This window comes from Kogia breviceps, chromosome 2 (assembly GCF_026419965.1).
Source record: "Kogia breviceps isolate mKogBre1 chromosome 2, mKogBre1 haplotype 1, whole genome shotgun sequence".
Classification (NCBI taxonomy): domain Eukaryota; kingdom Metazoa; phylum Chordata; class Mammalia; order Artiodactyla; family Physeteridae; genus Kogia; species Kogia breviceps.
In genome coordinates, this window is record NC_081311.1 from 49,506,428 (window position 1) to 49,534,245 (window position 27,818).

General features: G+C 38.5%; 1 protein-coding gene across 6 annotated transcripts in view; it reads right to left on the minus strand.

Annotated features, from left to right (window-relative positions):
* The window catches only part of BMPR1A (bone morphogenetic protein receptor type 1A), a 138,359-nt gene that overhangs the window by 35,372 nt on the left and 75,169 nt on the right, over positions 1–27,818 (minus strand). For 5 of the 6 annotated variants that reach the window (XM_059053932.2, XM_067025218.1, XM_059053931.2 and 2 more), the window contains one exon: positions 26,800–26,914. The exons of the other annotated variant lie outside the window; for it this stretch is intronic. The gene's annotated coding sequence lies outside the window, so the exon portion shown is untranslated. The remainder of the gene's footprint in view (positions 1–26,799; positions 26,915–27,818) is intronic. 6 annotated transcript variants of the gene reach the window in all.

Consider the following 27,818-nt stretch of genomic DNA (forward strand, 5'->3'; position numbering starts at 1 on the left):
TAATAGGTTGCCACCTCTCCTGACCCTAGATTAACCATATGTAAAATAAGATAAGAACACTAATAATCTTAACAGTCTTTTCTGGCTGCTCTAAAGTAATTATTTTATTGCTATTAAGAAAATTCCTAAATATATTAAGAATAAAACAGGAAGAGTTGAATTTAGAACACTAAGCTAGGACTTCCCAGGTGGCGCAGTGGTTAAGCATCTGCCTGCCAATGCAGGGGACACGGGTTCAAGCCCTGGTCCGGGAAGATGCCACATGCCGCAGAGCAACTAGGCCCGTGCACCACAACTACTGAGCCTGCGCTCTAGAGCCTGTGAGCCACAACTACTGAGCCCACGTGCCACAACTACTGAAGCCCACGTGCCTAGAGCCCGTGCTCCTCAAAAAGAGAAGCAACCACAATGAGAAGCCCCCGCACCACAACGAAGAGTAGCCCCTGCTCACTACAACTAGAGAAAGCTTGAGCACAGCAACAAAGAACCAAAAAAAAACCAGCCAAAAATAATAAATAAGTAAATTTATTAATTAAAAAATAAAACACTAAGCTACTCATCAATAATTTTTCAATCCTAGTAGATGTGATAAAAACACCTTGAATCTTTCTAACAAATAATGTATTCTAGGGCTTCCCTGGTGGCGCAGTGGTTGAGAGTCTGCCTGCTAATGCAGGGGACACGGGTTCGAGCCCTGGTTTGGGAGGATCCCACATGCCGCGGAGCAACTAGGCCCGTGAGCCACAACTACTGAGCCTGCACGTCTGGAGCTTGTGTTCTGCAAAAAGAGAGGCCGCGATAGTGAGAGGCCTGCGCACTTCGATGAAGAGTGGCCCCCGCTTGCCACAACTAGAGAAGCCCTCGCACAGAAACGAAGACCCAACACAGCAATAATTAATTAATTAATTAATAAACTCCTACCCCCAACATCTAAAAAAAAAAAAAAGTGCCTCTTTGAAACGCATCAGGGAGTTTGGGCTTTAAAAAAAAAAAAAAAAAGTATTCTATAGATAGAAGGCCTACCTAGAAAAACATTTAAATATGCAGCATGCTTCCTCATTAAAGCAAAAACATTAGAAATGTATCTTTTTTTTTTTTTTTGTGGTACGCAGGCCTCTCACTGTTGTGGCCTCTCCTGTTGTGCAGCACAGGCTCCAGACACGCAGGCTCCGCGGCATGTGGGATCTTCCCAGACCGGGGCACGAACCCACGTACACTGCGTCGACAGGCGGATTCTCAACCACTGCGCCACCAGGGAAGCCCCAGAAATGTATCTTAAATGAAATTATTTATCTAAAATACTACAAATCTGAATTCATTAGGATAAAACTGAGCTTTTCATATGGATGACATGAAACATAACCTCTCCAATTAAGGTTTGGCAATTATAAGATAAAGATGTAACAGAAAAAAAAAGGTTAGTTTGTGTAAAGATGAATATGATTCTGTTTCTTCTCCCATCCTGTTGGTTCAGGCAACTGATTTTACTGACTTCAGCCTGAATTATTCCTCAATGAAAATATTATTTATTTGTAACACAATTATCCTGGCATGATTTCTACCATAAATAACCCAAGCCTTCTATGTTAACTAAGAATTTTTCACTTTAATTAGCTCTCCAAAGGCACTCAGAGTATTGAGGAAATATAAGGTTTACAGTGAGATGTCATTTATATTGTGCATTTTATATATGGCTTATTCTAAAATCTCTGTAATTTCTCTACTATGAAATTAATTTGCTTTCCATCTACATAATGCTGAGAGAGTAAGATGTAAAGTCTAAAATTATTACAGAATAACATCTGTAATATGATTTAACAGTATTTGAGAAAACTCACTTCTTGAAATTATGGGATTGTGACTCTAGGGATACTTGTTCCAGGTTTCAAATTCAAAAGAAGTTTCCAGTATATTTCCAACACTGAACTCTCTCCTTATTTCTATTTACCTATTAAATATCTCTACTAGGACTACATCCCACCTGTCCAAATCAAACTCACTAACTTTCCTTCTCATTCCTCTAGACCTGCCTCCTCCTCCTCCATTTGCTATCACAGAGGAGGGTGGTGCCATCTCTCCAATCGCCCATGCCAAAAACCCTGGCATCATTTCTGCCTCTCTTCCTAGCTCTCACTCTCTCCCCATACCTTCATTCATTTATTCATTCACTCACTTATTCACCAACAGTGTTTTCTGAGTGTATTACACATCAATGCAAGGGGCTAGTAATAAAAATATGAGTATGACAGATTCTACTTCAAGGGCCTCATATTCTTGGTCAGGAAACTGACTGCTATGACTGGTTCCATCTTTCGGTGTCACTGCTTATTCATCAGTTTATTTAAGCTAATATGTGGTCTTGTCTCATTACAGGTACAACCAAGGCATCCTGCAGTGCAGTCAATGAGACCCTAAGCACCTGCCACACTCACAGTCCCTTTCAGAGGAAAGGGATCATGTGTGATTCCTTCTACACAAACATCTGCAACTCTCAGCACAAGTTTAAATCCTGGATCTGCCTTAAATAAGTAACTACACGTCTCTGGACGAGTTTCCTCATCTGTAAACCTGGAATTATATTAACTCACAATTATTTTGAGAACTACATGAGGTAATAGCTAACATATATTCATCTCTATGTGGCAGACCATTACAATGCTTTGAATATATTAATATTAATTTATAGAATCATCACAACCACCTTGTAAGACAGGCACAATTTATTATTTTAATTTTACAGATGAGGAAACTAAGGCAAGTGGAGTTTAAGGAATTTATCAAAGATCAAACAGCTGGTAAGTGTCAGGGCCTTAATTCTAATCAAGAAGATCTGATTCTCAAGCCCATGTGTTAACTGCTACCCTATGCTGCCTTGCTGGATATTTTACATACACTACATAATGTAAACTATACATTATAAAGTATTTAGAAAAGCCTGGCACAGAGTAGGTACTTAATAAAAGTTTCCTCCTCTCAGACATGTTTATAACATACTTGCCAACCTGAAACAGGAAGTAACAGGTGCTATCCACGACAATCCCATCTGCAAGACATTTTTATAGACTAAAAACCCTGCAACAACTTGTATGGAGAACAGCTGTCAGCCAAGAGAAGGCTAAAGTTAAAATGGCTTCAGGTGCCTCATTTGTAATCTAACAATGGAAGCCCCTAACCTTCAAAAGAAAAATGTTAGGTTTTAGCTGACGATAAGCTCAATAAGCATCGGTGCTTATGACACTTCTAAGACATGAAGGCAATCTAATCAAGCATTGATAGAAGCACACTGCCATAATCAAAGAGGGTAACTACCTTACTTTATCCCACCTGGTCAGGCCTCAAATACTTTAGAGAAGAATGACAAGAATGCAAAGGATAGAGAAATGACTACACTTGAGATACAACTGAAAGGACCAGGGATCTTTGTTCACAGAGTATCAAAGGAATAAAGTGTGAATGTACCTCTGTCAAGGACATGACAGGCATGATGCAAACAAGACTAGACCAATTAAATGACTTATCAGATTCCTTCCAGCTCTGAAGCCCTGAGTGAATAGTGTTCTCACTATTGAATGTCAATTTACTTCCCAAATATTTATTAAGTGCTTATTATATACATGATTCTGCATGAGACACTGAGAATATAGTGAGAGAGCAAAACATACTGAGCCTTCATGGAGTTCACAGTTAAATAAGACAATTAAGATATTCAGACATCGAACAAGACAATAGAAATGATACGTGATCACAACTTGAGGTGAGTGCAAAAAAGAAAAGTGCCAGGTCTTCGAGGGACATGGGGAGTGACCTAATCTAATCCAGATAGCGAGGTCAAGGGAAGCAATGTAGAAAAGTGACATTTAAGGCATAATCTGAAGAATAAAAGAGTTATTTAGTCAGGTAAAGGAATGAGGTTGGGGAGGGGGCTTGTTCTAGGCATAAGGAACGGCCTGCACAAAGATCTTGAGGCAGAGAAGAGCAAAGGAGAACACAATGTTTCTGAAATGTTGAGAACAAGGGTTAATGTAGTGGAAGATGAGGCTGAAGAGACAGAAAAGTCAAGGATCAGGTCAGGCAAGATCATATGAAGGATTTGGGATTTAAATATAAGTGAGATGGGAAGGCAATTATCTGGTTTCTCTGTAATGAACTGGAGGGGACAAAAGCAGAAGCAAACAGACCATTAAGAAGGATATTGTAGCAGTTTTGGAGAGGGACAATGGTGGTTAAGCTTAGGGTGGTGGTGGTACAGTGGATGGAGTCAAGATATATTTCACAAACAGATTCAGTAGGCCTTGGTAATGGATTAAATGTGGGGGTAAGGGAGAGTGAGGGGTCAAAAAAGATCCCTACATTTCCAGCATGAGCAATTACTGAAAATGGGGACAACTGGATTTTGAAAGAAGTGGGGAGAAGAGATCAATGGTTCAATTTTAGACATTTGAAATTATTCAAAGGGAATGTCTACTGGGCATTTGGTTCTGAAACTTAATGGAAACTTTTGAGACTGAAGATATAAATCTGTTATGTCAACAGCACAGAGATATTTAAAGCTACAGTTCTGTATGAGATGGCCTTCTAGAATGAAAAGAGAAGAAGGCACCAGAACACCAATGTTCATTTAAAAATTAGATTAAAAGGGCTTCCCTGGTGGTGCAGTGGTTGAGAGTCCGCCTGTTGATGCAGGGGACATGGGTTTGTGCCCCGGTCCGGGAGGATTCCACGTGCCACAGAGCAGCTAGGCCTGTGAGCCATGGCCTCTGAGCCTGCACGTCCGGAGCCTGTGCTCCACAATGGGAGAGGCCACAACAGTGAGAGGCCCGTGTACCGCAAAAAAAAAAAAAAAAATTAGATTAATAAAAGCATTAACATCATATATATTTACTTGGCATTCACTGATAAAAATAAGTTCATGGTCCAGGATCCATCATGTACAATATTAACATAGTGTACATTACCACAGCTGGAATATAAACTAATATTCATAAGTGGTATTTTTCACAGTTAAAAAAACCCCACCAATCTACCAAAAGATCATTATGGTGATCTAAAATATGTCCACTAATGCTCTGACACTATCTTCAAAAGGTGAAGCCAGGCTTCCCTGGTAGCACAGTGGTTGAGAGTCCGCCTGCTGATGCAGGGGACACAGGTTCGTGCCCCGGTCCAGGAAGATCCCACATGCCGCATAGTGGCTAGGCCCGTGAGCCATGGCCGCTGAGCCTGTGCATCCGGAGCCTGTGCTCTGCAACAGGAGAGGCCCGCGTACCACGGGAAAAAAAAAAAAAGGTGAAGCCTAATTTCCTCCCTTGAATTCCCACTGGACTTAATGATTCACTTCTAACAAAATAAAATAAGGTGGAAACAACAGTTTGTCTTCTGAAACTATATCATAAAAGGCACTTCAGATTCCTCCTTGCTCACTCTTGAAATACTCACTCTGAGGGAAGCTAGCTGCCATGTCAATAAGGACACCCACGCAGCCTTATGGAGAGGCCCATGTGGCAAAGAACTGAGGCCTCCTGCCAACAGCCATGTGAGTGAGCCACCTTGGCCGTGGATCCATCGGTGCCAGGGAAGCTTTCCAGTAACTGTATCTTCATAGACATCTTAACCACAATTTATGAGACTTTAAACTAGAACCATCCAACTAAGCCTCTGGTGGACTCCTGATGGTCAGAGTGAGATGATAAATGCTGGATGTTTTAAGCTGCTAAGTTTTTTGGTAATCTGTTGGGCAGCAGTAGATAACATTCATTGCTATAATACAGTCATTCCAAGAAATTTGTTGAAATAATAAAAGCCTAATCACCAAGTTGTTGCACAGTCAACCAAAAGACAGAAGTCTGGAAGGTATAGTCAAGTCAGAGTATAACAATACAAGTATAACATAAATAGGGAATTCCCTGGCAGTCCAGTGGTTAGTACTCCGCACTTTCACTCCCAAGGGCCAGGGTTCAATCCCTAGTAGGGGAACTAAGATCCCACAAGCTGCGTGGTGTGGCCAAAAAAAAAAAAGTATAACATAAATAGTCACAATGCCCAAAGAACTAACTGGATAATACAACTAACATCTTTCTTTCAAAGGAGTAACCAGAGTATATTCTTTGTTTTTAAACTACCTCAATAAGTAAGGCTCATTTTTTTGTGGGGGAAAAACTGTCCCTAGTTCCACACTATACACTGTTACATTTGCCCTTTTAAACTATGGAGTCCATAACGATGACATCACTTTTGTGTTCTAGGTAAAGGCACTTTTCACATTAATATCCTGGCAAATTTAAGAAAGTAAATTCTGACGTCAGTCTGTTGGTTTCAAAAATCAGCTCCAGGATTTATTTGCTATATAATTTTGGAGAAGTTATGTAAGCTATCTAGGTCTTGGTTTCCTTAGCCACAAAATAGGGACAATATTACTAACCTAAATGAGTTAGTGCCTTGCATCTCAGTATTAAGCACTCAATAAATGATAGATGTTAGTTGTTATTGTTGTAATTGTTGTTATTCATAACAGAAATACTGATGATTTCCCCTTTATTTGTCCTAGCATATTAACTATTTCTACAATCATGATATAGCAAAAATAGTAGCCTTATTTTGCAACCATTCCTGAAACTGAGTATTTTATAATTCTAACATCTGAAAATAAAAAATATTTTTAAATTCCTAGAATAATTCATTGGAATTTTTATATGAAAACTAAAAATATCTGATCATGCAATGTTAAGAATATAAGGAAATGCAGACATTCAAATGCCACATGATCAAAATTTTAAAATAATTCTTGTGTTTAAAAGCTATTATTAAATAGTCCAAAAAGGCACCTAAATACATTTACTTTCCTTTGCTATATACATAGGTTGGTGGCTTCTTTTTCAGGAAAATAAGACTACAACAACATTACTCAATAAAATATAAATTATTTTTAAATAAAAAAAAAATTTAAAGCTTTGCAAACAGCAAGAAAGCTACATCAACAGTTCAATCAGGATTTAAAAAAAAAAAAAAAAAAAAAACAGGAAAAGGCTGAAGTCAGCTGAAAAAACAGACTAAAGTCATTCTTTCCTCTTCCTGTTAAGCCCCCCACCCTTAATTTTTACTTTCTAGTAGTGAGGTTTGGGGATTTTCAACAAGCTGGCTAACTGCCAACTCCATAAAATAGTAAGGAGAAAACTCCCCCTTCCAGGGGTCCCTCCCACTAGGCAGCTCCAGGCGCCTGGTCTGACAAGCTTTCTGAGGACTAGACTCACTGCAGACTTTCTGGCTCCACAGCCATTGTTTGCACGGCTGCTTTGCTCCTGATCCAGAGCTTGGATTAGCATAAGAATATTGTCTTTTCCCTTAACAAGCAACTCATCCATCCCCTCCCCATTTCTAACCTCCAACCCCATCAATTCCTAAACTAATATATACATATACAAATGGAGCAACACTACTCAGGTTATTTTTATATCAGTGTAAAAAACAGTCACCCAAATCTAAACATAAATCCTTAAAAAAAAACATGCTTAAATAAATAGTTATGAGTTTATCTGTGGTAATACACAGGAATCTCACCAAAAAGCCTGCCTTGGAGTCCATGCTGTGAGAACTTGTGATGGGTGAGACATTCATAATGAGAACTTTTGTAAAGTCTGAAAAAGGAGCTAAGAGAACCAACCATCTAGCTAAATTCTGACCTACAGTAGAGATGGGGAAGTTCCACTTTATAAAGACATTTCTAACTGTGATGTCTTTATCCACCCTGAGGTCACTAATTTCATCATCACCCCTGAAATTACCTTCTGACTAGACCTTCCTTTCCCCAATGCTCAATTATTTATTCAAAGTTAGGACAAATAAAGGGGAAATCATCAGTATTTCTGTTATGAATAACAACAGTTACAACAATAACAACTAACATCTATCATTTATTGAGTGCTTAATACTGAGATGCAAGGCACTAACTCATTTAGGTTAGTAATATTGTCCCTATTTTGTGGCTAAGGAAACCAAGACCTAGATAGCTTACGTAACTTCCCCAAAATTATATAGCAAATAAATCCTGGAGCTGATTTTTGAAACCAAGAGACTGACATCAGAATTTACTTTCTTAAATTTGCCAGGATATTAATGTGAAAAGTGCCTTTACCTAGAACACAAAAGTGATGTCATCGTTATGGAATCCATAGTTTAAAAGGGCAAATGTAACAGTGTATAGTGTGGAACTAGGGACAGTTTTTCCCCCACAAAAAAATGAGCCTTACTTATTGAGGTAGTTTAAAAACAAAGAATATACTCTGGTTACTCCTTTGAAAGAAAGATGTTAGTTGTATAATCCAGTTAGTTCTTTGGGCATTGTGACTATTTATGTTATACTTTTTTTTTTTTTTTGGCCACACCACGCAGCTTGTGGGATCTTAGTTCCCCTACTAGGGATTGAAGCCCGGCCCTTGGGAGTGAAAGTGCGGAGTACTAACCACTGGACTGCCAGGGAATTCCCTATTTATGTTATACTTGTATTGTTATACTCTGACTTGACTATGCCTTCCAGACTTCTGTCATTTAACCTTTGTATTTCTGCTCAATTGTCCTCTCTTCATTCAAAACCTTTCACTTTCCTCCTGTGCCAAGAAACTGTTCTCCCCAACACAAGTAAAATTCTTCCAGGAACAGAGAGGTAAGACAAACTAGTATGGCATTATTATAGTTGATGCACTTAGATGTTTTATACCCCTCAGTGGGGGCCTCAATATTAGATGCACAATAATGCTTCTTGGTTTATGAACTATTTTAAAAAACAGGAAATAATCTATTTTCAAAACACCATTCAACTCTGTACTACAAATTCACTAACCTAGTTTCTCCAAAGTTTTTTTGTTTGTTTAATCTTATTAAACAAAAAAACCTCACAAATAATTAGAACTAGATTACGCTATATACCAATCTTTGGTACATCAGTGCTCAGAAGAAATTATTAATGCCAGCAGTTAATTGAGGGGGTCTGGGTGTTATTCTTCTGTCTCTCTTCTGGAATAGCACAAATGACAAAAAAAACAGGTAAAGTGAATCAGTAGTCGCAGAAATGCCTAGGAGGGAACCGAATTTGGTCATCCCTATAGGTATATTATGAGTAATGGTAAACAATACTGTCTGTTTCTGCACAATATTTTTATAGAGATAAAATCAGTATAATGTGGTAAGTGAACAGTTCAGGGTCTAGCATAATATAGATCTAGGTCTTTTGTGCCATTTAAATGAGAGAAAATCATATATAGTGTTTAGTGGCAATTTATGTTAGCACATCACCAACTTAATAATTTGCAAGTTAGTTTTACATGCCTTATACCATATGTGTATGACCCTTACAGTAAGTAAAATGATTCCTCCTTTTACAGAGAAGAGACAGGTTCAGGAAGCTAAAGTGACCTGCTGAATTCTATACAGCTAGTAACTTGAAGGAAAAACTAAAACCCAGGTCTTTTATTCCCAAGTGCAGTGTTTTATCCAGTAAGTACATGAGTAAGTACATCAAAAGGCAAATAGGAAGTTATTTTTTATTGAGCCACATAAGATTTTATTTCATCTTCACAACTCTGCAAGGAAAAAGTAAAGCTCAGCAAAGTTAAGAAACTTGCTCAAGTTCACACAACCAATAAGTAGCAAGTCTGTTGCTGAGAAAGCTCAAATTCCATTCACTATTGCGTAGTCAGGTGCGACAGGTAATGAGAAAAAAATGGAAACTACTATGCTCCTTATTACACTTCAGCAAAAACAAAGCAATAAGAAGCCCCCCCCCCCCCAATAAAACCTAACTATTCTGCTTTGTGATGCTGACCTGGGATACCACTAACAAGTCTTTTACCAGCTGGTTCCTTGATAGGTTCTGCCAAATGGGGAACCAGAGAAGGCTGGAGGGAAAAGGGACTTTCATCTTCCTGACTTTGTTTGTTGTTCCTGTCAGAGTTATCTGAACAACAGCCTTTGCCATAGCAGCAGCAGTAGATTCCATTTCCAGCTTCCTTCCACACTCCCAGAACCAGCCTCATGGCCCCTGTTCAGACCCAGCCGTACCTACACCTCAGGGTCTGAGTGCCAGCGCCTCAAGACCCCAGAGCAGGTCCTCAGGAGCCAGAAGTAGCTGAGCTCTGCGCTCCCTCCACAGAGGACTGGGTCAGGGCTCCACAGGGGCACTCTTTCTCCGAGCTTCTAGGTTCTGAAACCTCAGCCTCTTAAGGGTGGTATTTGCTTCCCACAATTAGTATTTCAGTTTAATCTCACTGTTCCTTTAGCTTTTTCAATCCTCTGATACCTGTGTAGTCAACTCCCTACACCAAATTCTCTGTTAAAATAACCAGTGTGGTTTCAGCTTTCCTGACTGGGCCCTGATTGATACAAATACTTTCAGAAAACAGATCTCAGAGGGTAACTGACTGACTATATCCACACATACACATTTTTTAATATATTCACTTCACCAAAGAGGTCTAACATTTCCTAAGTGCTTATAAAGTGTGTTTTAATATATATTCAAAGAGTATTCTAAGATATTCTGACTTTAGGAATGAATTCTTCTAGACTCAGTAGCTATTTCACTTTTCTCACTACAAATAATTTTAACCTATTAAAGTTAGAAATTTGTTCAAGATTGGTCTTTCTGTTCTAACCTATGTGACCCAAGTCAAAATGCTTGAAAGAGCACCAAAATTTGGCTATCAAAACATTTCTCTTTTCCTTAGCAATAATACATTTAATCAAAAACTTCTGGAATTAACTCAGTAAATCCCTATGGCCCAAAAATTAATTCAAATGCTAAACCAATTTTTAAGGAGAATAAATCTAACTTCTAGAACTGGGGGAAAAAAGTCAAAACAGAACTTCAAGAATAACAAATAACAAATCCATTTTTCACTCAGGAAACCAAATCAAAGTATATCTGTATTTATGTCCTCAATATGAAACACCCTTTCAAAGTGTCACAAGTTTTTGCAAGTTTGTACCTCCCTAAGAAGATATGGAAGGGCTTTCCTGGTGGCGCAGTGGTTGAGAGTCCGCCTGCCAATGCAGGGGATATGGGTTCGTGCTCTGGTCCGGGAAGATACCACATGCCGCGGAGCAGCTAAGCCCGTGAGCCATGGCCGCTGAGCCTGCGCATCCGGAGCCTGTGCTCTGCAACGGGAGAGGCCACTACAGTGAGGGGCCTGCGTACCGCAAAAACAAAAAACAGACAAACAAAAAAGAAGATATGGAAATAAACAGGTGATTTTTCGGTTGGAACAATGACAGGACACACAGTGACAAGGGCCCAAAATGGAAAATGCAATGCAATGTGCAAGGACAATCCCTCAAAACAAAGAACTGTCTCAACCAAATGCCAACAGGGCTCTCCTGTGAAGAAACAACTATTCTTAACTAGAACGACCTATCAGATTCCATTTTTTTGGGCCACGCCACAAGGCTTGCAGGATCTTAGTTCCCTGACCAGGGATCGAACCTGGGCCCTCGGCAGTGAAAGCACAGAGCCTTAACTGCTGGACTGCCAGGAAATTTCCTCTGAGGTTCCAGATATTCAAAAAGCAATAGTTTTAGGCCTCTCAGAAGAAAAATTATCTTAATCAAACTAATGTTTGAATGCAACTTTACTTTTATTTTACTTTTTTTCCTTCTCATTTGACCACTTTACAAAAGGAATCATATACTTGCTGTGTTAACCACAGTGCTTATACAATGTAAAAGTAATTTAAAAATCAACCATTTTTCTCCACTTTTTTTTCCTCTATCTACAACTTTAAAAAATTCATTGTACACAGGTTTCCCTGAAGCACGAGAAGTAGAGGCTCTGTCCTAGGCCAAGCCAATCAGCATATTCTATCTCCTTGCCACAATGAAAAGTTCAGGGGTGAGCCGTACTAACATGGTCTAAGGACTTCAGCTGGACCTGCAGAGATAAAGTCACTCTTTCAGATTGAACATGAATAAGAAAATAGCAGCTGCTGGCAGCTACGTTGGGACCAGAAGGGGAACCAGAGGCAGAGTTGGGAGAGTAAAAGAAGCCAGATCCTTGGAGCTATCAATGAGCTGCTCAAACAACCCTGCCCAACACCTGAATTACTTAAGGACTTTTCAGTTAACAGCCAATAAATTCTCTTTATTTTTTAGGTCAGAGAGAGACAATTTTTCTGATATAACCAAAGATTAAAGGAAAAGGTACACTTGAGTATTCTGGGTTAGATCAGCATAAAATTAGTACTTCTGAGTAATGTCAAATATCTCAGAAAAAGATACTCGGTAACACATATGCAAAAAAAAAAAAAGACTGGTACAAGATAGAATTACTTTTAAGATAGCTCAAATAGTATAAAAATTTACTTAATAATGTAATCAGCAGCTATATAATTTATCATTCCTGGTCCTTCTCCTCTTACCCCCTAAATCTGCTAGACCCTGTCTTTCTCACCATAACTAATAGCCTCTCTACTTCTAGTTTCCCAGGCCAAAAGTCTTGGTGTCATTCTTGGCAACTCCCTTCTTCCCTCTCATACTCCACAGGCTATGGGTCAGCAAATCCTGTTGGTTCTACCTTCAAAATATATCCAGAACCTATGCACTTCTCACCACATCCACTATTATCTCTCTGGTCCAAGTCACTAACTAACCTTTTGCCTGGATTACTGAAAAAGCCTCCTAGAACTGGACTCTTTGCTGCTACCATTATCCACCTACAATATATTCTCAACGCAGCAGCCAAAGTGGTGATAAAAAGCATATTAGATCACATCACTCCCCTTTTCAAAACCCTCCAATCGTTCCCCAACTCGGAGTAAAAGCTGAAGTCTACCATGGCCAACAAGACTCCAAACTCCTCTAACTTCAGCAGCATGGGCCTCCTGGTTCCTCAAACATCTCAGGGATGGCCCTGCTGCAGGACCTTTACATGTGCAAGTTCCTCTGTGTATAACATTCCTCCTCAAGACATCTATCCGTATGACTTGCTACCTGACCTCTTCCAAGTGCTTACTCAGTATCCCTTTCTTATTTAGTGTTCCCGCTCATCCTATTTAAAACTGTAATCCCATCCACATCCCTGGCACTCCCATCTTCCATCCCTGATATATTTTTTTCTCTTTAGCACTTGTCACCTGTAATTTTACATATAATTTACTATTTGTTTTGTTTATTGCCTGCCACCTGCTCCAGAATGTATGCTCTGTAAGGGCAGCTGTATAAGTCTACTTTTTCACTCTGTATTTGTAGCACCTAGGATGGTGCTTGGCACATATTTGGTACTAAATAAACATCTGCTGAGGGAATGATTGAGTATAGCAGAAGGAATTAAAACGTTATGCCAATTCCTTTTACTTTCACATACAAATGAGACTTTCCCATAAGGGCTATGCTATGGATAAACTATTCCATTTCCTTATCTCAACACAACTGAAATGATACAAAAACCACACCACTTCCTTTTGCTCACTTTGAGCCCTGACTTGTGTCAAGATCCAGTAAAAAAAACTTTCTTCCACTGTTTTCACTGGATATACTCAAGTTTGAGTATATGTGAGTAAATTTAAAGGTCTTGAGTATGTCTTGAGTATATTTGAGTATACTAAAAGGTCTTTAAGAAAGACATGTATCAGTAAACATTATTTCCCAAGATCTAAAATATTGCTTAAGGCAAACAATGGCTTGGGTTATATTCTGACAGTACCACATAGTTACAGCAAGTTAAATAATTGTGGAAATAACCACAGGCGAAAAGAAAATACAGTCCTTTGGTACAAACAATGTGGTCTGACAAAGGGAACTTCAAAGCACTATCTAAACTCAACTGCAATCTTTCAATTAAGTAAAGGTTCAAAGGTAATATTTATATGTAAATTGTAAGTAACAAAAGGCCCTGAATAAGACCAGGGTGTTAAAATCAGATTGTTAACAGTTCTGCCCTGACAAGCATGAACCACAAACTATAGGAAACTAAACCATGCAAACCTATAGGTCTGAGAAACAACACTCAAGATTACAAATTCAGGTTTATTAATGAGAAGAGCTTGGAAATCCAGAAAGAGTTTTCCCCGTTTTGGATGAAACACCTCCATTTTATTTTCTTTACTCTGTCAGAACATGTCTTAGGTTAAAATGTGCTGGTTTAGAGCGTTTTCATGAAAAAATTCTGTGGCAGACTTGACATTAACTTGTCCTTTTTTTCCCTTTTAGTATCTTTCTTCCAGCTCCTACTTTAAATACTTATCAACTTATATTTTTATTAAAGAAAGGATTGTTAAGTAACATAGTCTTAGAGTCAGGAGACCTAGGATTCAGTTGCAAATTCTGCCTAATTGGCTAGCTGATCTTGGCCCACTCACTTCCCTCTCCAGGCCTTAGTTTCCTCATCTGTAAGATAAATAATACCATGAAGACTTCTACGTCTCATATCCTATGAGTCTATGAACTACACTCACTGAATATAGTGCCTCAAAGACTTCACCTAATTATATAGATACAGAGTAAAGCAGGGCAAATACCACTGAAGCGCCACCCTTTCCCTGGTTCTGAGGGAACCACTATTCTGATTATGGTATTTAACACTCATGTCTTTACATGTTTTTATACAATATGTGGTATATATCCCAAATAATATTGCTTTGCATACTGTTAAATTTGCTATAGAGGTATAAAAATTGTATCATTCTATATGTATATTTTTATAATTTGCTTATTTTTCACTCAAAGCTGTGAGTGATTTCCATCATAGATACATATAGTTCCTTTCAATTCATTTTCATTGTTATATAGTATTCCATTTTGTGATTATTTTATAGCTATATTTATCCATTCTTATGCTGATGGACATTTTAGGTTGTTCCTAGGTTTTGGTATTATGAGCAATGCTGCAATAAATAAACTTGAATAGATGCTTTTGTTATTGTTGTTTGGGTAAATAATTCTGAAGGATAGATTTCTAGAAGTGGGATTCTGGGTCTAATGGTACTTTTGGTAGATATTTTGGTAACCCCCTCTGGGATTGTACCATTTTGTACTTCCAAGTGTACAACACTGATACAAGGACAATTTTAAAATACTGCTGAAGGATACAGAATAAACTTTAACACATGGGAAAACATACCACATTATGTATAGAAAACTTCAAGATCATGTATATCAATTGTTCCTAAATTAATTATAAATTTAATGATATTCTTTATCACATTACAGTTCCCTTCTATTCTTCATTTGCTAATAAGAGTTTTCATCATAAATGGGGTTGAATTACATCACGTGCTTTTTCTCAATCTATTGATATAATCACAGTGGCTTCCTCCTTCAATGTGTTCATGTATAAATTAATTAGTAATAATCCAAATTAAGAGCTCTCTTTGTTTTTAAGATTTTTTTTTGATGTGGACCATTTTTAAAGTCTTTATTGAATTTGTTACAATATTGCTTCTGTTTTATGTTTTGTTTTTTTGGCTGCAAGGCATGTGGGATCTTAGCTCCCCAACCAGAGATTGAACCCGCATTCCCTGCATTGGAAGGCAAAATCTTACCCACTGGACCTCCAGGGAAGTCCCTGAGAGCTCTCTCAAAGAGTAAGCTATCTGTGGTAGTTTTTAAATATGTCCACAAATTCTTTCATATTCCTCTTTTCAAGAGGTGGAACCTAATTACTTTGAGAGTGGGCCGGACTGAGAGATTCCCTCCTAACAAACAGAATAAAGTGAAAGTGACAAAGTAAGACTTCTGAGACTAGGTCTTGAAAGGTAATGCAGCTTTCTCCTTGCTCTCTTTCTTGGATATTTATTCTGGGGAAACCCAGCTGCCATGGTGTTAGGATATTCAAGGAATCTGTGGAGACGTGAGGAACAGAGGCCTCCTGCCAACTGCCATGAGAATGTGTCATCTTGGAAGTGGATTCTCCTCCAGTCAAGCTTTTAAATGAATGTAGCCCCTGTTGACAAAACTACAATCTCACAAAATATCCTGAATCAAAACCACCCAGTAAATTGCTCCCAAATTCCTGTAAGTTAATTTAAGCTTTCATTATTTCAATTCCCTACGTTTGGGGATGAATTGTTATGTAGCAACAATAACTAACACATTAACATCCTTGGATTTCTGGGATAAATTCTGTTTTGTCATTGTTAAATAAATATTTTGTCTGGTCTCTGTACCTGGTTCCTGGGTAACAGAAGTGTCTTTGTTATTCACAAGCCTCATGTATCACACCTGAGTTTATGCTAATGATGACTCAGGATGGGGGATGGTCACCAAAATGACCAGTGATGTGATTAGAAGAGGGTTGGGGCTTTGAGCCAGCCCAGCCTCCAGGGAGTATGGATAGGGAGGGCAGAAGACTGAGTTCAGTCACGTGGCCAATTATTCAATCACACCTACATAATGAAACTCCAATAAGAACTGCACACCATGTCTCAGATAAGCTTCCTAGGACAACACACCCCAATCCCAGGGGAAGAGGGCACGGAAGCTCCACATTTGGAAGACTCCCTGACCTCACCCTGTGTGTCTCTTTCATTTGGCTGGTCCCAATCTGTAACCTTTATATTGATAAAACTATCATCATGGGCTTCCCCGGTGGCGCAGTGGTTGAGAATCTGCCTGCCAATGCAGGGGGACACGGGTTCGAGCCCTGGTCTGGGAAGATCCCACATGCTGCGGAGCAACTAGGCCCGTGAGCCACAACTACTGAGCCTGAGCATCTGGAGCCTGTGCTCCGCAACAAGAGGCCGCGACAGTGTGAGGCCTGTGCACTGCGATGAAGAGTGGCCCCCGCTCACCACGACTAGAGAAAGCCCTCGCACAGAAACAAAGACCCAACACAGCCATAAATAAATAAATAAATAAATAAATAAATAAATAAAATTTGAAAAAAAAACACAACTATCATCGTAAGTATACCACTTGGGACTTCCCTGGTGGCCGAGTGGTTAGGAATCTGCCTGCCAATGCAGGGGACATGGGTTTGAGCCCTGGTCCACGAAGATCCCACATGCCTCGGAGCAACTAAGCCCGTGCGCCACAACTACTGAACCTGCGCTCTAGAGACCACGATCCACAACTACTGAGCCAACATGCCACAACTACTGAAGCCCACGTGCCTAGAGCCCGTGCTCCGCAACAAGAGAAGCCACGGCAACGAGAAGCCCGCTCACTGCAAAAGAGAGTAGCTCCTGCTCACCACAAGTAGAGAAAGCCTTCACACAGCTTTCTCTAGAAAGACCCAACGCAGCCAAAAATAAATAAATAAATAAATAAAATTTATTTTTAAAAATAAGCCTACCACTTTCTTAAATTCTGTGAGTCATATAAATGAACTGTCAAATGTGGAGGGGCGGTCATGGGAATCCTCCTGGATTTGTAGCCAGTTAGTCAGAAGTGTGAGTAGCCTGGGGACCTCCAAACTTGTGACAGGCATCTCAAGTGAGGGCAGTCTTGTTGGGGACTGTGCCCTTAAAACTGTGGAGTCTGACACTAACAGTGGATAGGCAGTGTCAGAACTATATTGCAATAATGTAGACATGATCACATTTAGATACACCACTGGATTTGTTTTGCTAACAGTTTTGTTAGGTTTTACATCTATGTTCATAAGAAAGACTGACCTATAATTTTTTTCTCATATTATCCATGTCTGGTTTCGGTACCAAGGTTATACTACTCACACAGAATAAGCTGAGGAACTTTCCTTATTTTGTTATTCTCTCAAACAGTCTTTGTATATCTGGACATATCTACCACTTGAATAGTTTGATAGAACTCACCTTTAAAATCATCTGAGCCAAGAGCTTATCTGTGAGTATATGGGAGGAGGCAGATATTTCACTACAAATTAAAATTCTCTAATAATTACAGAAATATCTAGGTTTTTTATTTCACTTTAATCAATTTTATTGTCACATTTTTAAAAGTGTTGTTTTATTTAAATTGTAAAATGTAGGAGTTCCCTGGTGGCACAGTGGTTAAGAGTCCTCCTGCCAATGCAAGGGACACGGGTTCAAGCCCTGGTCTGGGGAGATGCCACATGCCACGGAGCAACTAAGCCCGTGAGTCACAACTACTGAGCCTGTGCTCTAGAGCCTGCGAGCCACAACTACTGAGCCAGCATGCTGCAACTACTGAAGCCCGCGTGCCTAGAGCCTGTGCTCTGCAAGAAGAGAAGCCACCACAATGAGAAGCCTGTGCACCGCAAAAAAGAGTAGCCCCTGCTCACCACAACTAGAGAAAGGCTGCACTCAGCAACAAAGACCCAATGCAGCCATAAATAAATAAATTTTTTTAAAAAGTATAGGCATAGGGGCTTCCCTGGTGGCGCAGTGGTTGAGAATCCGCCTGCCGATGTAGGGGACACGGGTTCGTGCCCCGGTCCGGGAAGATCCCACATGCCGTGGAGCGGCTGGGCCCGTGAGCCATGGCCGCTGGGCCTGCGCGTCCGGAGCCTGTGCTCCGCAACAGGAAAGGCCACAAGAGTGAGAGCCCCGCATACCGAAAACTAAAAAAAAAAAGTATAGGCATAAACTTATTCAAGGTATCTCTTATTTTTAAAAAAATCTCTGCTATATCTGAAGTTATGTCCTCCTTTCCATTCCCAATACTACTTGTGCTTTCTGGGTTTTTCTTGATCAGTTATCAAATGGTTTGTCTATTTTATCAGCCTTTTCAAGAAACCAACTTTTGGCTATGTTAACTCTCTCCATCATATCCTAAAAAAAGAAAAAAAAAAAACTTTTCCAATTAGCCCCAATTCTATCACTTATTAGCTAGAAGTGCAGATAAGTTTTTCTCTATGCCTCAGTTTTCTCATCTGTAAAGTGGGAATAATAAAGAGTACCTACCTCACAGGGCTGTTGCAAAGATTAAATGAGATAATCCTTGTAAAGCACATGGAACAGTGCTTGGTACATATAACACGTACTCTACAAGTGTTAGCTTTTATTTTTATCAACTATTTTACTTCACTTGAATTTATTCTGTTGTTCTTTTCCTAATTTAAATTAGGTACTTATTAATATTTTTAATCTTTTAATATGAGTATGTAAGGCTTCAACATGTCACACAAGTTTAGTAAGTCCTAATTTTCTTTATTGTTTAGTTCTGGGTGTTTTCTGACGTGCATTATTTTATTTTTGACCTGTGGGATTTACGGAGGTAGGTTTTTAAATTTCCAAATGTGTGCCTGTATATACTGTTTGTTACTCAGGTTTTTTGGGGCGTTTTTTTTTTGCGGTACGCGGGCCTCTCACTGTGTGGCCTCTCCCGTTGCGGAGCACAGGCTCCGGACGCGCAGGCCCAGCAGCCATGGCTCACGAGCCCAGCCACACCGCGGTATGTGGGATCTTCCCGGATCGGGGCACGAACCCGCGTCCCCTGCATCGGCAGGCATACTCTCAACCACTGCGCCACCAGGGAAGCGCCTGTTACTCAGTTTTAACTTAAGTGTATTTGTTGACAAAAAGTATGGCTGATATGGTCACTTGAACTGTATAAGGACTTGCTGTACAGCCCAGTACATGATCACTTTTAATAAAATGCTAACCTCTAAACCAAACCTAACTTCTAAAACTAAATGACCTTGTCATGCTCTCTGCTTAAAAAAACCTATAAATAGTCTCATTTCATAGGATGGAATTACCAAGACATAAGAAGAATTGTTATGATCTGGACTCCGCCAGGCTTTCTAACACCATCTTCCCATTCACTCCTCACACCTTTACAATGATCCAACTACACTGAAATCACTAAAGCCTCTATATTTACAGGCATCCCTTTTAGACTCCCATCCTTTGCACACCCTTTTTGTTCTTCCCTTTGTTTCTAACCAAGTTAACTACAGTTCACTCTTCAGACTTGGTCTATGCATCATCTGTGTAAGCAATCCCTGACCCCTACATATCAGGCTGAGTGAGCCGGCCCATCTCTGTACTTCTAGTGTACCCAGAACATGAACCATAGCTGCACCTTAGCTCTTGACTAACACTCATTCATAAAGTATTTATTAATTACTTGGTACGTGCATCACACTTATACAACAGTCAATGAAACAGACGTGATCCCTCCTCTCACAACGCTTATTTAGTCAGGTGATTCTTCTGACTTATCTTGCGGCACTTGTAACCTCTATTTTCTAGCATGTTACTAAGCAAAACAATAAATGTTCAATAGGTGAATGAAATGAATAAAAATAATATTAATATATTAAGGGAAACATAACTGGGGAGTTAAATCAACTATAAAATCACATAATAAACTCTAATAGTTCTTTGTAAGTATACTAACATCTACAAATGTTATCTCCAAACCTTACAGTTATAGCCAGCTACTACTAACCCAACAATCCAAGTACTAGCTCAATAACTTTGCTCCCCAAATCACCACCCCTCTGGTGATTTCTAGATGTTAGAGAAAAGAAATTTACATTCAAGTCATCAAACGGGGAACCTTAGTATATGCAAAAGCCCTTTCCCCCAAAATATTTCTGCCTTATTTCATATTTTGAATTATCTTTGCTCTAAGTTTATTAGCTTTTTCTTATAATATTGTTTTTTATACTATGAAGTAAGAACTCTAACATGTTATACATACTTGACATGTACTAACTCATTTAATCCTCACACTAACTTTATGAGGCAAGTATTCTCATTATGCATAATTTTATAAAAATAAATCCCCCAAATCAATAACCTGTAATGTAAAGGTTGGTGAGGTGCAAATGGGGTGGAGGGGAGTGTGGTAAGGAGGGCAAGTGGGGTGAGGGTAGTGAAGAGGGCTTTAGGCTTCGGTGCATACTGTTTCAAAATTGTATGCAAGAACTTATTCATGCCTCATTTATGTAGTCTTTTTAAAATTAAAAAAAATTGTTCTGAAAAGAGACAATTAAGCCTCCTCTAGCCCTTAACCCACAAAAAAATGGATGGGAGGGAGGACAGGAGGGAGGAAGGGAAGAAAGGATGAAAAGGTGGGAAGTAGATGAGCTCAGAAGTTAAACTGGAATTTCTATCTGAGACATCCAGAAAGAAACTATTGAAAATATAAGAAAGTAGAACAGGAGAGAAGTATTAGGATGGAGGATAAAGACAGGAATTGAAATGTCACTATAGATTATGAAAAGATGCTACTGGAAATCTTGTGGCATGCTCTTCCTACAGTACCATATGCAGTTGCAATAACACAAACCACCACCGGAATCTAAAAGCATCCAAACCGGAGAATGATCAAATAAGTAAGCAAGGAGAATACCCACCAAACTTAACTTAAGAAAAGAATAAAGATATCTGAGTTATGAGGAGGCAGTCTGAATTGAAGAGAATGGGAATAAACTTCCTCTGTCTCCCTTTCAGGAGGAGCACAATAACCAAAGAGCCTGAGGGCAAGGCCTGTAGGATGTTTCTGCGACCATGAGTTCTAGGTTTCTCTACAGAAGACAGTAGGTGTGGGAATACATTTTCAATGGAGTCCAAGGAAAGACCAATAGGAAAGATGAAGCTCATCTTCAAACCTGGCGCTATAACTGCTTTACTGCAATGCTGGGCCCGTGAGCCATGGCCGCTGAGCCTGCGCGTCCGGAGCCTGTGCTCCGCAACGGGAGAGGCCACAACAGTGAGAGGCCCACGTATCGCAAAAAAAAAAAAAAAGAAAAAGAAAAAAAAGAAAAAAAGAAGAGTGTGTTGCCTCTAAGTAGAAGAGTGTAGTGCAGTACACTATGGGAAACTAAACATAAGTTAGAAGCAACAAGTAAGAATGTACACAGCAACATGAAGAGATATAACTTCTTGGTGCTAAAGAAAACAGTGGGACAAAAAAAAGGGCAGAATATCTGTAGCAAAGCCTAATTAAGTCAATTAAACACATACACACCAACAACACTATGTTTTATAAAGATACATTCATTCAAAGATATAGAGCAAACAAAGTAGAATGGTTTCCTATGGCGGAAGGAAAGGAAAATGGGAGTGGAAGTCAAGAATAAAGAAGACAAAATATATCAACTCAAGGGCCTTATAAAGAACAAAGATAGTAATTTTACTGCCATAAATTGAAGGTATGATTAACTCTAATTTCTGATTCAAAACAGAGAGAAAATAAAGGTGAACATAATTGTCACTATGTTAAATATTACTTGTCACAAATAGGTTATCAAAATAAATATATAACTGGAAAAGTTTACAGATTCATCTGTGTACTACCTAAAATCATCCTGAATACTACCAGTGATACATACTCAACACTTTGGGAAATACTGTTGTGACTATTCTGAGATAAGAATGATAGAGGAGATCTTAAAATACATATACATATGTATTTATACGCACACATACATACACAATATATATAGTACAAATATTAATTAATTTGAGAGCTTAACCGAATTTATGTTTGAGAGGAAATAACTTGAAAACATAGTTTAATCATAAAGCCTTTCCTTTTTTTTTTTTTGCGGTACGCGGGCCTCTCACCGTTGTGGCCTCTCCAGTTGCGGAGCACAGGCTCCGGACACGCAGGCTCAGCGGCCATGGCTCACGGGCCCAGCTGCTCCGCGGCATGTGGGATCTTCCCGGACTGGGGCACGAACCCATGTCCCCTGCATTGGCAGGCGGACTCCCAACCAGTGTGCCAGCAGGGAAGCCCATAAAGCCTTTTCTTAATGTGATGTTTCCTTCCTCAATAATGTGACGTTTTCCAATTTTACACAATGTGTAATTACAAAACAAATAGTGACTACTTTATTTTCAACATACAGTGTTGAAATATTTCTGAATATGGCAAAGCCCTAAATCAATCATCAATTAAGAGTTGAAAAGAACTTTAATAAAAGCATTAAAAGTAGTTAGTTTTATATTATAAGGTAATATTACCTCACTATAAGGTATTTCTCTAAGGACATTATCATACTAATGTTTATTTGTTAGAGTGAAACCATCAAATTCTGCTTAATGAGCATCTTCACAGGTCTCCATTCATTTAGCAATAATTCTATTAAATGAGATACCATCTTTCAGTAAGTGTCAGAATTACACCTGCAGAAATACTTTAAACATTCTTAAATTTTACTAAATCTTATACAGCATTTAAAATAATAACGAAAGAGATAAATATAAGGAGAATAGTATTTATTTCTCTAAAAACTACTCTTCTAAAGAGACAATACTTTGCTTTTTTCACAATACCTCCTTTTCAGTATGCTAAGGCTTGAAAAACAATGTGCAAAAATATTTGTTGTATGTAAACAAATGAGGAGACCAACAATACAGCAGAACATCAATTTTAGTGTTTCTTTAAACTTAGAAAACTTGGATTTAACTAGATTTGAAGAATTACTTATGTTTGCTATTAACAATGCCCAATATTATCCCTGCTGTCCAGATAAAAAATGTGGGCATCATCATCTCTTTTCAACATCTAGTCACAAATCAGTGTCCCTTCTTCCTTCACAACATACCTTACTCCATTTAGTCCTTCTTTTCTATTTCCACTAGCACCACTCTGACTGAATTCTGATTACCTCATGCCTAACTACTCCAGCCTTCCAAGCTCCCTCACTCCTCACTCCAGTTCTCTAATGATGTTTGTTCATACATCATTGCTAGAGTAATTCCCCTAAAATATAGCTTTCTCTATGTCATACTTCCTACCCTCTCCAAGACCTCTTCTACACTGCTATGGAAATATTCATTTTCTATCAATCAGCTTTTCCAGAAACATCTTTTAATTCTTTCTTTACCTACCAAATTCTACTCATCTTTCAAAGCCCAGATCAAATAACCTCTTCTATGTTCTATCTGTACTTCTCAGTGCTACAGAACTCTGACTGGAAGTAATAAATGACTCCTTTGACATTTATCACTTTCACCTGGCGATGCTGGTTATCATTACTTGTATTACTTATATATATACTTTACTGATATGACTATAAGCAGAGGTTGGGGACCATGTTCTTTATTTTCTGATTCCTCCTTTGTGACTTATTGTTACATAATTTAAGAGGGACTCAAAAAAGTAATATTCTGAAGGACAAAAATAAGTGCTCTGGGGCCTTAAACTAGATAAAGAGGGAAAAACACACCTAGAGAAAAAATAATATGAGCAGAAGGGAGAAAAAAGACAGGACAATTTCAAATCATTGGCTGAAGAGTATCGTACATGCAAGGGGTATAGAAGAAAATTAAACATTTGCTAAATAATCAATGCTTAAAGTTTTTCATAATTTCAGGTAAGTTGATCCCTACCTTAATCAAGATTCTCATTATTTCTTGCTTGCAACAATTAAGATTATCCTAATTGTCTCTCTGCTTTCGGTATTTCCCCTTCCAAACTATCATTCACATCACTGTCATGTTAATTGTAACAAAACACGATTATGATCCAAAATACCTCTGTTAAAATTTTTCAAAGACTGCCAACTATTCACAAAATGAAGTCTAAACTCCTTATCATGGCACCCAGAGTTCTTCACAAACAAGCTCTCTTCCAGCCTTGTCCCTCAAACCTGCTCTCATGTCCTGAATTCAAACCATACAAAATAATTTCTTCTGTCTTTTGCACATTCTATACATTTCAAGTTTCCCCTGCTTACACTGGGCTCTATGCATGAAATTCTATTGCCTCCAAATTACACTCAGCAATCTTCTACTTATCCTTTAAGACTCTACTCAAATGCCATTCCCTATGTGAAGCCTCCCTGACAATTCTCGCCTCTAACAATGTTGGTAGAGCCTTTCTAGATGATACCAATACACTTTTCTAATTTCATATAGCACTTCTCAACTTGCACTTGCATTAACTCTGTATACTCATCTCTAAACGGATTATTCTTTGAGAGTAAAGTAAGGAACTCACTTTACCGAATGTTGCATATTCTCAGCACCTAACACAGTGCCTGCAGTAGAGTAGGTGTTTAGTAAGTGTTTAAAGGGAGAAAGAAATGGATGGATGCAGGCAAAGGTGTCACTCACTTAATGCTACACTGTTGAGAGACTTTATTACTACAGGAGTTCGTCCTTACTTTGGTAGGCTAACAAAGAGTTACTGACAGTACATGCAGAATTACCTTTGAGAAAATTTAAGCTGGTAGCAACACACAGATGGAAAAAAGAGTGAGGAGAGGCACAAAGTGGGAAAAGTCCTGCAATATTTCAGGTGAAATGTGATATAAGAACTTAAACTTGGATGATGACGAGGGGATTAGAAAAGAGATGATGAAAACATTAATGATATATTATAAAGGTAAAACTGATAGGACTTGATCTCTTACTAAGAGTAGGAAGGAAAAGATGAAGAATCAGATTTGGCACTGAGACTTTGAGTGTGGGTGACAGAGGTCCAGTAATAGAAGTGGGAACACTGAGTGTGAAGCAAGAAGTTGAAAATACATGTCAAAGCTTAGAAAAGTGTCACAGCAGAGATGTGAGGTTGAGAGACATCATTTTAGAGGTAATTGCTGAAATCAAGAGATTAGGAAAGACATAAAAAAGAAAAACAAGAATTTCAAATATAAAACCTTAGGGATGGTCATTATTTAATCATAGGAGGACAACTATTCTTTAATTTAAAAAAATAGGGCTTCCCTGGTGGCGCAGTGGTTGAGAATCCGCCTGCTGATGCAGGGGACACGGGTTTGTGCCCCGGTCCGGGAAGATCCCACATGCCGCGGAGCGGCTGGGCCCATGAGCCATGGCCACTGAGCCTGCGCATCCGGAGCCTATGCTCCGCAACGGGAGAGGCCACAATAGTGAGAGGCCCACATACCGAAAATAAAATAAAAATAGGAGGAGAAAGAAAAAAATTTTAAAGGAGTAATTAAAGAAGTAGAACTAGAAGAGCACAGGGTCATAGAAGCCAACAGCATTTCATGAAAGGAAAAATGGCAACTACTACAGTGATTAAAGAGTATGAAACCTAACAAATGACAATTATAAAGTCATGAATATTTCTCAAAAAAACAAATAGACCAGCTTGGAAGGGACAGAAGGATGATGAATGAATGCTATAAGGAAGCAGAACCTACTATTTAAAGAAGAAAAAGTGGGGCTTCCCTGGTGGTGCAGTGGTTGGGAATCCGCCTGCCGATGCAGGGGACACAGGTTTGTGCCCGCCCGGGAAGATCCCCCGTGAGCCATGGCAGCTGAGCCTGCGCGTCTGCAGCCTGTGCTCCGCAACGGGAGAGGCCACAACGGTGAGAGGCCCGCGTACCGCAAAAAAAAAAAAAAAAAAAAAGAGGAAAAACTATAGACCACTTCACAAAAGTGTATGTTCTGGTTTTTATTTTTTAAAGTACAGATCTCTGAAGGATTAAACCTTTTACCTGATAATCTGTGTCTCTATGGATTTGAAAATAATGAACTTGATTTCCCTGTACATATTGTCTTAGAACAGCTTCTTCTCCCCTGTCCCTGATGTTACTGCAGTTCCCACTTCTTTGAATAAACTCTACCTCCAAAGATCTATTATTCAAAGTAACAATTTTATCCTAAATTCTAAATAGGTGAAAGTTTCAGAATAATGTAAACATTCATTTTAATGTAATATTCCATTCTAACCTGTTTTGTCATCATCAGAGGGAAGAAATTATTATATACATCATTTAATGCTTATTTTCTACAATTAAAGAAAGTTGTATTAGTAATAAATACTTTTTACTCCTGAAGAGGTTCAACATTTATAAGGACAGAAAAATGTTATAACTATTGATACTTATGAACTCATAAGGAAGGTGATTAAAGAATAAAGAAGCTAACCAGAAGGACTATTTTCAATTGTTAAGAAATGAGAATTTTCATATTATTCTAATTATTTTCTTAAAAGTCTTTTTCTTACCTCAGAGATGTGGCTAGATAAAACTGTACTTCCAATTTTCTCCAAAAAGCTTTGACCTATGCTTCCATCTCATGAATTCCAAGACAGTATTAAACTGATGCATATTTTCATAAATCTGTTTAGAAAAAGGGAACATATTCAAGACTGAAAGAATGTTTATTTGTCAGAATAACACATGTAGAAGAAATACCAAAATTTTATCATGCATAAAACTATACATTTTCAATGTAAAGTCAACGAAAACTTCTACAGTACTTTAGAAATCTATCACTTTAACAAACTTCTGCCCAAAGAAGTTTCACATTTTGAGTATTTTCAACTTTACAACATAGTAGTTCTGCAGAAAAAATTACTCACATGTAAAATTTCTGTATCAGCCTAAGCTTTTGAAAAAAAAATCACATCTCAAATTGAAAAATGATAGCAGCCAGAAGCAGCACTAAAATGTACAATTCTACAATATTCAGATTCCTACTTGAACAAAAATTGGACCACCCAGCTAGTATTTCATCTTCTATCACAAAGTCTCAGTAAGCAGTTTTAATTTCAAACTTCAACCTAGAACATTAGGAATTGTGAGGGTCAAGAATTAATTGCACTGCTTGGTCTAAGTCCATGGCATAGGTTTCAACTGTGCTACTATTGCCATTAGTACCCTACTGCTTTAAGAGACAACGTTCATAAATCTAAACAAGGAAAAATGTTAAAAATTTTAATTTACTGAAAGGCAGGTGTGCTGTTTACTTAGAGATCATAAAAATAATTTCATTGAATATCTTTTAACTGAAATGTCAAGTAGTACAGTATTCTGTTTCATATTTTAAAAAGAAAAATTTTAATCTGTATGAATATTACTTATGTCCCACTGCAAGGTCAAAATGCCTTTGTCTTCAAGCCCATTTAGAAGTATCACTTGTGTCACACTGAGGTTTAGTAGTCTTGGCAATAATGACTAAATTCATGTAAACTGGGGCAACCTGAAACGGTCTAGCATATCAGATAGCCTTTCTTAAGGACAA